At 47.2% G+C, this 9,719-nt stretch overlaps 1 long non-coding RNA gene across 1 annotated transcript; it reads left to right on the top strand.

Moving 5' to 3' along the window:
* The first annotated feature begins 3,873 nt into the window (after nt 1-3,873).
* LOC310767443 lies at nt 3,874-9,719 on the top strand. The gene is made up of 3 exons (XR_014550909.1): nt 3,874-3,944; nt 4,397-4,475; nt 7,213-9,719. It is a non-coding gene; the product is annotated as an uncharacterized lncRNA (long non-coding RNA).

The following is a 9,719-nucleotide window of genomic DNA, read 5'->3' as shown; positions in this document are numbered from 1 at the left end:
CATTGCCATTCAAATGTCGTGCGTGCACCGCGTCATGTGATCGATTGTGTGGGGCGGGGCTGACCTGCCCCCCGCAATATTCTTGGCCCCCCTGCTCTGACCAAGTGGCTCCGGCAGTTCTTGGTTCTCGCTCAGCAAGGCGCTTGCGTCCTTAAGGCAGAGAGTAGCGCTGTGTTCGGGTGCGGACTTAGCGCAAGCCTTGGCCCCGAGTCGCCTACGTTCAAAACCTCACTCGGCCACGGAGTCATTGTCTTGGAGCCTAAACCACCTAAGGGGGTTGTCCCTAGGATGAAGAATATATATTAGTTCTACGTGGTTATTTTGCTGTGCCATTGTATGGTTTTTGTTTCTTTAAAGTAAAATTTATCACTACGTTTAATATCTGAAAACAACAACACCCTATTAAAATTTCCAGTCTTCAAAATGGTGCTTGGGTACATATAATGATAAAAACAGTAATATCATAATGATATTTAATGACAATAATTTATAAGCAATGTAAAATGTAGTCTTCGGTAAATTATTCGAAAACACAAAGCTGATGAAAAATAGTTGCTTCAAGAACTGAGAAACCGAGTTACTACCCATCCTCGGGATAGAATTTTTAGCGGGCCCGATCCTGGCTGAAGTTCTCCTGCGCGTGACCCACTGCAGTGAGTGAGACCTGCACAGGAGCAGGAAATGACATTTCGTATTGAGCGCGAAATATGGGGAATTGTGCACGACTTTTGTTTTGCTGCGTCTCAAATTACGCTGAGGCTGTATCCCGATAATTCAGCGTTGGATCGGACGCACAGCATTTTCTACGTGCTTCCATATTTGTATTGGAACCCACCGCAAGAGTGGAGACGCCCATCTTGTACACAACTCGTTCCCTCAGGCGCGTATTGACTCCGGACATTTCCGCAGTTCACACGGTTCATTAGGCGGAAAAGCTTCACGTATTATGGGAGACCATGCACTCCAGAGGACCAGCTTCACACCAAAGGTGTAAAACAGAATACCCTAAAATACTTAATAACACGTTTTACTTGTTTTTAACTTTTATTGTAAGCCGCCTTGGGCAGCTTATAACTACCATAAATAAAGATAAGTAAATACCGCTGTTCATCAAATCACAGCTGTTTACAAACTACGGGGAAAGCAAGGCTGTAGTCCTCAACACACTTATTGTGGAGTAAGCTCCACACGTGAATGGGCTCGCACTGCAAATCAGATATCCTCATTCATCACAATAGCTATGGGGTTCTCCGGCTTGGGCACTGATGAAGGGAAAGTAGGAAAATCATGTGGTTTTCTGCAAGAGAGTTGATTATTTTAGTGGTGGTGGGTTGAAGTGCAAGAAGACAACTAGTCCAGGATGGACCAGCGAGATGGTTCAAAACAAAGGAGGAGAGCGGGAGTTAACAGGTAGTGCTGGTGGCGCCACTTCTTCGTGATTTCTCAAATGCCTCGTCTCCACAGTCACATCCTGTAAGCGAGAGGTTTTCAACCTTTTTGAGTCCACGGCTCCCTTGACCCAAGTACATTCTTTCTGTAGCTCCCCTGTGGGGCTCAGGAGCCCAGTTATGTCTCCCCTTGCCTGCAGAGCTGGCAGCCTCTCACCCTTTTTCGAGGGAGGGAGGAAAGAGGGACAGAGAGGCCAGTGTTGCCCACGGCATCCCTGACCATCATTCAAGGCACCCCAGGGTGCCACGGCACACTGGTTGAAAACCACTGCTGTAAGCCATCAATCTTCCTTTCTCAGGCTGTCCATTCATCGTACTTCCTTTATGCTTTTGTTGTAGCTGGAAAACTTTTCATTAAAAGCTATGTTTTAGAAATGCACTTCTTTTACTAATTCGACAATTGGGTGATCAAGGGGCGGTTAATTTGTGCTTTGTGAACTCTTCAGCCTTGGTCCCAGCCCGCATATTCTTAACCTCTCCCTTTAATAGCCAGTGACGACGGTGCTGCTTGGAAGCTGCTCGAACTCCGGTTGAAAGCAAGAAAGGCGCTAAGAGGAAGGCAGGCTCACCACCATCAACCCTCGCCCAGAAACCTGTCTTCCCACTGCGGAAGGACGTGTGGATCCAGAACTGGCCTCCACAGTCTCCTACGGACACACTTTGTGGAAGACACTCTTACTAGGCTACGAGTGACTGCCAAAGAAGAGGAGGCTTGGTAGGAACAGGCCTGCTGCAGTTGAAAGGAAGAAAGCCAGGGAGGAAGAGAAAGCCAATCCAGTTTCTCTCTGGATAGCTGAGATTTATTCCCATCCAAGCTGAGTTGCGCCTGCTTCCAAACGCAAGCTTGGCGAAGACGTAGCAGAAATAAAGTACTTACAGATTTTCGCCTTTGGTTAGACAGTTGTTAATTAACTGGGGCGGGGGGTTAAACAAATGCGATCCTGAACATAAGTGCAGCACAATCCTGTGCATGCTTACACAAAAGCAAGTCCTCTTGGACTCAGTTGGATTCAAGTGCGCATGGAATTGTAGTTTTTCTAAGAAATAAGTCTAACCGATTTAAAAATCCTTATTTTTGGCTGGATCCAGCCCAGTGGATGTAAGAAACGTGCGTGATCAAACCTAAGTATTCCGAAGGCTGCAATCTCAAACCTGCCAATTAAGGAATAGATTTCATTCCATGGTTTTTCTTATGTTCAGGACAAAAACAGCAAAGGGTCTTGTGGCCCCTGAAAACCGAAGCAAAGCATCTGGGCAGCAGCTTCCGTGGGGTCGCCTTCGAGGTGTTCTGCTGAAACAGCGGCGTCCAGAGGAGCCAACTCCATGGGGCCGAGGTCCCTTCGGCCCCCCAGTAAAATATTTGAGGGGTCCCCCCTGGCTGATGGGCATCGGGATTCCAGTGGTGCGGGGGCGTCCCGTCACGTGATCGACGGGGCGGGGCGGGGCTTCCCGTCCCCCCCATATTTCCTTCCCTCCCAACCTCCGCGAGGTCCTCGCTGCCCCGCGGAAAGCAAGCTCCCAAGGGCCTCCCTTCGGCCCGAGGGAGGAAGCGAGCGGCTCAGCCCAGGCCCCCAGTCCCGCCGCGGAGCCCGCCTTGGGCCTTCGGGCTTGGACCCCGGAGGGCTCGCTGGCTCGGCGCCCCGCATCTTCCAGGCCGCCCCGTCGCCGCCTCTTGGCTCTCGCTCCTCGCCTGGGGAATCCGGGCCTGAGAGGAAGACAAAGCGGGGGAGGCGAGGCGAGGCGGGGGCGGGAGGCCGGGCCGAGAGAGGAGACGCGCGGCGGCAGGACGGCGCTTTCCTTGGCCGCGAAGCCGCCCGGCCCCAGCCCGGCCCCGCGCCCCTTCTGCGGCGACAGCTCCGGGCCGGCCCCCCCCCCCCCTGCCCTCGCCGCCCGCCTCCCTCGCCCGCCCGCCCCCCGCCATGGCCGCGCGAGGGCGGCTCTGGAGAAGCTGGCAATTGGAGGCGGCTGGGTGTTATTTAGTGCAATATGAAATCAAATGATCCTATTTCTGAAATAACAGTGTCTGTGAGGAGAAGTGAAGACTCTGAAAGGGGTAATTGTCTCCTGGTGCTTTGGCCATTATCGCTCAGCCGCGCGCGGGCGGGAAAGGGGAGCGAGAGAGAGGGCGCGCGCGTGGAATGGGGAAGCCGAGGCAGGCGGCGCGAGAGGCGGGCGGGCGAGGCGCGGGCGGGCGAGGCGCGGGCGGGCGGGCCTGGGCCAGGGCGGGAGTCCCGGCCTTCTCTCCCCGCTGGGCGCCTTCGAGCGAGTCGGGAAAACCAACTTCCCCGACCGCCTCTGAGGCCGCTTTGCTCCCCAAAGGTGTCCTGCAGCCGCCGCTCCCGCTTCCGCAGCCCGGTCGAGAAAGCGCTGTGCCGGGCGACGAGCTCTGCGGGGCAGCCGCCTTGGACGCTGCAAACCGGTCTCATCCTGATATTGTTTAGCGGCCTTTCTTAAACCAGTACATAATTTGTGCTTCCGGGTTGGAGAAAGTTTAAGGTAGATTCCTTTTATATTATTTGCTTCACACACGACTCCAGCCTTTTTATTATCTTGCACTAGAAAATAAATGCTCCTGTAGCCGACATCTCATTTATTTCGTTTTACTCTCCTGATAATGCAGCCCCCCCTCCTCCTCCTCCTAAGAGGCACGCACAACACTCAGATGAATTTATAAAGGGCAGTTAAATAATTCAATAATTCTAAATGTATTACAAGTAAACTATTAAAGTAACATTACTCGGACCAGGGCTTTCGCAAGTAGAGATACTTGGCACATACTTTCACAGTGGTTATTTCTTTCACTTTTGCCTTGCTTTTTTTTGGGGGGGGGATATATTTATTTACAACTTCAGTGACAATCCGGTTGCATCGTGGTCTGTAGACGCATTTTTTCCGGTTTGATTAGAATACAGTATAGATCAGACTGTTCTAATTATTTTCTCCTGCAGGCGGCACTTTAAAATCTGGACTATGGAGAGCAGCGGACCAAGGCGATTGGCGAGGAGCTGTCCACTATTTCAGCAACCCGTTAGTTTTTATTACTACGCTTAATTCGCAATTTTTTCCTAAAACTGCTCATACATCCTGTCAGTCTACTTAACAGGGCGAATTACAGAATAATTGGGCTTTGTTTTGCTTTTAAAAAGTCTGAACTTTTGAGGACTTTCCTCTTCCTTGGGCAGAATTGCCCGTTTCTTTTTCCCCATGGAAACCACTTCATTGCAGTAGTTCCGGCATACTTCGGAATATTTTGAGTGATCTGAACGCATGTTTGGGAAAATATGCACAATGTTTCTCTTTATGAGTATATATGCTTGTGGATCGCGTGTGTATTTTACACTATTTATATTGCAGTGCTGATTCTCTTCCTCTTTGTTTGTAAATGTCCGAAAATCCTTACATCCAAATCTCGGTTTTTAAACGTAACATCGGTGACTCCTGACAGTTACGTTAGGTGAAGGAGAGCATTAATCTGTGTCTGTGTCCTCCTTTTCGAAGTGTACAAAAAGGGACCACCAAAATTGTCGGCATTCCCATGTGGTCAAGGGACCCTGCATTTCTGACATACAGTGTAACATAATTGCTCTCTTCCAAGTAATATCAGGGTGTTTGGTTTGTGTTTTTTTAACCAAAACAAAACCCCTGATATACAATATATTCTTAATATCCTTAAGGGCGTTATGTGGGTGGGTACATAAATTCGCTGAATAAATTATGCTTTTCAAAATCCCAGTGATCAGTGTAGTAAGTTGGTGCACTGTCTAAGCAGGGGAAGTCTTCCTGTGCCAGCTCCATTCAAACAAATGGGAGCTGCTTTTGCGTTTTACAGGTCATTAGTTCCATTGAGGGTTGTGCAGGAGACATTCCCGTCGGGTGATGGCCTTAGATTTACGTGCATATATTTTTGCGTCACTTCTGTCTATTTTACTATTAGAATTCCACACCAGGATGCTAACAACGATCCCACCACCGATTCGCCTTTCCTTTAAGGGCGCTGCGATGCCCCCCCCCCCGGTTTTTATATCTCTTTAGGTTCAGGAATGGCAGCTTTCTGGTACAAGTGCAACACTAATTGTTCTCTTGTCTCAGATTTCATACCTTCCCCCCAATACTGGGAAGCAACCCCCTCCTCTAACTTTAACGGAATTTACTTACAGTGCATAAGCACAAAGCCCGCTGGAATAAATTATTTTGTCCTCCCGAGCATCATTCGACAAAGAATTGCTTGTTGCTTATTGTTCTAGCTTTTTATTTTTTTAATACCTGATCGCAAACAAAGGAACTTGAAATTAGTTTTTAATTGATTTTCACTGGGATTTTCGATAGCAATGAAAGGGAAAGAAAGTGCAAACTGTGGAGTATGTGCGTAATGAAAAGGTGGGTAATGCCTTTGCCCGCAGGATATTAATTTCTTAAACGCAGCTCTTCCAAATGGAGGCGAACTGCTCGCTCTCAGACCGATCCACAGCGCTGACCGCCTGCATTAAAAGCAGCACGTAGAAAATGGAAATATTGCTGCAATTGAAATAAGGCTTGGAGCTGAAGCACACGCTTATTTACATGGGAGCATATCGTCACACTGAATAAAATGGGCTTAAATTCCACGAAGTGGTTTAGGATTGGTACGTATCGGTTTACTCCCGAGGTGCTTTGTTTCACTGGATTGGCTGATTTCCTTATTCCTTCTTATTGTCCTGCAATGTGCGCGGCGCTTTTAACAGGGCTAAAGTCGCCGTCATGGTATTACTATACTTAAAAAAAAGAAGCAGCAGTCCAGAGAGAAGCAAACAAACCAATACAGAGAAGCTCCAAAAAGCAAAGGAGACCTACCTGAATCCACTAACACCTGAACGAGTAACCTCAGCCCAGCAAAGTAGATTTTAAGGTGTGATGGAGATGGGGAGACGGAGAGATCTGGCACTCTAAGCAATTTAGGCACCCGTTTAACAGAAACCCAGCACTATCAACGGACTAAAGGCTAGCTTTCACTCCCCGCCCTCCCCAGTAAACATAATTTTGACAGGAAGGATTAAACCGTGAGCCTTTTTCCGTGTCCAATAGTCCCTGAAAAGAATGGGCACCAAAGCGGGAAGAGATGGGAATCGGCTTTACCTGCGGAAGGCAAAAGCTGCAAATTTAACTTTCCACGTTTCTGCTCCCGGAGCAGCTTTCTTCCGCTTTTAAAGAAAATGTATATTTAAGAAAAGGAGAAAGGAAAAGGAATTAACAACGATTCACTGGAGTACGCATGCACTCGTTAATATACAGATACGAGGTCTGTATAGGAAAGATCTCTGCAGAAAGTCAGCCAGAGGTTGACCTGATATTGGAGACCACACTGGCGATCTCTTTGGGAACAGGATAGCGGCCCTCTAGGGCGACCCCGGCGGGAGCGGAGACCGGGACGGAGAGGGAGGGGGCAAAAGTCCATGTCCCCTCTCCGGGGACAATCTCCGGCGGTGACAGCATGCAAAAAGAGGGAGAGGCCGCGTACCTACCTCTCTTGTGGAGTCTTTGGCCAAAGAGAACCAAAGAGAGCTCGCGTTTGCGCATAACCACCCGCTGTTATCTTTGCCTCTCCGCCCTCTCAAGTCTGCCGAAAGTTAGATTGTAAGCTGCTGGGAGCAGGGACCAGTCTTCTCTCCACATATTACACCGCAAAAGGCCCAGCCGTGAAACAAAAACAGCAACAATAAATATTTGAAATAGCTCATCCTTCCCCACAACCAATCGTAATCTTGAACCTCTTCTCTCCTCTTCACAGACGCAGACACGTACTTCGGGACTCTTCTAGGGGTCCTGGCGCTGCTTTTCCAGGGATGTTCAGACGGTGCATTTCAGGGGCTGGATGTCTCAGTGCAACCCTTGGGTGGAAAACACGGAGATGCCCAGAATAGCCTCAGGCTCGGTGGCGACGCTGCCTGCCTTCCTCCCTTTCGTGCCCATGCACAACCTCTCGAAGGCTACAGCCCCAGGTTCCCCCACTCTTTGCACTGGCAGGCAAGATTGGCTAAGGGGGTCTCACCAACCAGAAGGTCCAGGTACCCTAAAGCATAATCGATGCAGAGTGCCCCCCACCCAGTCCAGATGTGCCCCTCTGGAAGACACGGGAGTTTCTCGCTTTCCAAAAAGGACATATCCAAGATCTCCATCTGCTTGCAACTGAATTATGATTGGAGTTAAAATTATCAGCGAGTTAATCATACCGTTGTTAAATTTTAATACACAAAACAGGGTGGGCTCTTTCCAGTTCTTCTTCAGTTTCCCATACTGAAATTATTGTTGACTTCTTAAGAACTTAAGAGTGACATCCTTTACAACTAGTAAATTAGGGATCCTCTTTTTGCCACTTTCCTCACAGGCGCCTTTGAATTTGTTGATATTTTTGTGGGGGCAGGGGAACACCACCACAAACTCTATCCAGTGTATGGATTTGTATAAATGTTTCAATTATAGCCCTAGTAACAATAACAATGCTAGACATTTATTTAGAGCTCTTGTGTAAGTCCAAAACAGTTCACACACATTATTCCAGAGGTCCTTGAACAACTTTGATATATAAATGGGACTGTTACCCCATATTGCAGATACGTCTGCGTTTGGAGAAAGTGGTGGTGCAAAGCTTGAAGTTGATACTTAGTTTGTTCATTTCCTTTTAAAAACTGAATTAATATTTAATTAATCTTTCTTCTATTAAAATTGCAGAAACAGTGTATAACACTTCCTATAATGCCTGTTTGGAATTCGATGTGAACAAGGTTCACCGGAGGAGGGTTGTTGGAGAATAGGCTGTGCAGGCAACAGCAACCCTTTCCTTGGGATTGTAATGACTGCAGGACATCCATGGCAAGTCTGGACACAGTGAAACATCCAAACAAAATTGTGCAGTCGCTAAATGTAGTGAGCAACATATCTAAAAACAGTCAAGAACCAATCCCATTTCAGCCATGCACTCATTAGGCCTCCTTAGGCAATTCTGTACCCTCTTCTCAGAGTCCCACCCTTTAGGAGGATTGCTGTGAGACCAGCCTATTGCTTAAAACTTGAAATGCACCTCTATAAAAATGAAAAATATTAATAATTTCTTATATATCCTCTTCCTATTCCTACTGCACTAGTGTTAGATTAGAATTTTGGAAAGCTTACTTTCAATTCAAAAGAGGGAGGCATTAATGATGTTTATTCAACAATATTCAGTTGGGCTCCTCCAACCTGTAAGTGAGTCTCCAAGTTTGTTCTTGGAAAGTATCATTTATCTTGCAGACTAACACATGCCAATTAAAGTTATGGGTAGGTAGGTGAAAATGAACAGCCAAAAATAAGCATTCAAATGTCCCAATGATATTTTAGGGAGAATCAAAACATCTGCTGAATTTAGGCTGAAGATTTCAATCCTTTTTTCTTTTTTTTGTAATGCACTCTGCTTATGAAGGTGGCCACACTCTTTCTCAGTGATTCACTTACACCTCTAATGCACACCCAGTCATAGGTACCACTTGTTGTAGCTGCTGACTGTTGTGCTCTATTATCCCTTATCTCTCCACAGACAGCCATCCAGTACTTCCAGGATGTTCCCCACTTGTTGCTTTGAAGGTCACAAAAGATACTGACAAGCAGCAACCAATGGGAAGCTAGTCGTTTCTATAGGGTTGCCACCTTTCCCCTTAATAGAGCTCAAGTGCTGTTCAAAAGTGCAGGCAGAAAAGAAACAGGTGCCGGTGTTCTCAGCATGGGGATGCAGTGACAGCAGAAGCTGTATCTCCTCTGTCAATCAAGTAGCTTTCAAAAGATGCAGGATTGTTAACCCTATACTTACGTGATGCTGCCACAATTCACTCTACAACCAATGATATTCAATAAAAGCTCTGTTTCCATATTGTCTCTGTTCCTGTCAAGTTAGCAGACAGGCTGTCCATCTTCTATCTCAACTCAGATGTGACCAACACATTGGACACACAACGTGAGCAGCAGGCAATGGGCATTCTACCATGACACTACCAATCCACCAGCCTTAGGATGGAAGGTCTGAATTTCTTTTTGCCTATTGCAAGCCATGAACACTGGAAAAGGTGACTGGTTAGGCCCCAAGAGCTCACAGTCCTTTTGACTCCCCTCATGGTAACTGCTGGCATGATAAATCTGAACTGAAACTCCAAAAGGTGAAAAAATTGAATTAAATATGTGAGAAAGGAAACGAGCAGGATTTTTATTTTTATTTTAAAGGAGGGAGGGAATGATCAACCAAGCAATAATGTTGCTATGCAATGATAC

This window comes from Podarcis filfolensis, assembly GCF_964270895.1.
Source record: "Podarcis filfolensis genome assembly, chromosome: 7".
Classification (NCBI taxonomy): domain Eukaryota; kingdom Metazoa; phylum Chordata; class Lepidosauria; order Squamata; family Lacertidae; genus Podarcis; species Podarcis filfolensis.
Note: the sequence above shows the minus strand (reverse complement) of the source record. Positions and strands in the feature narration are given on the sequence as shown.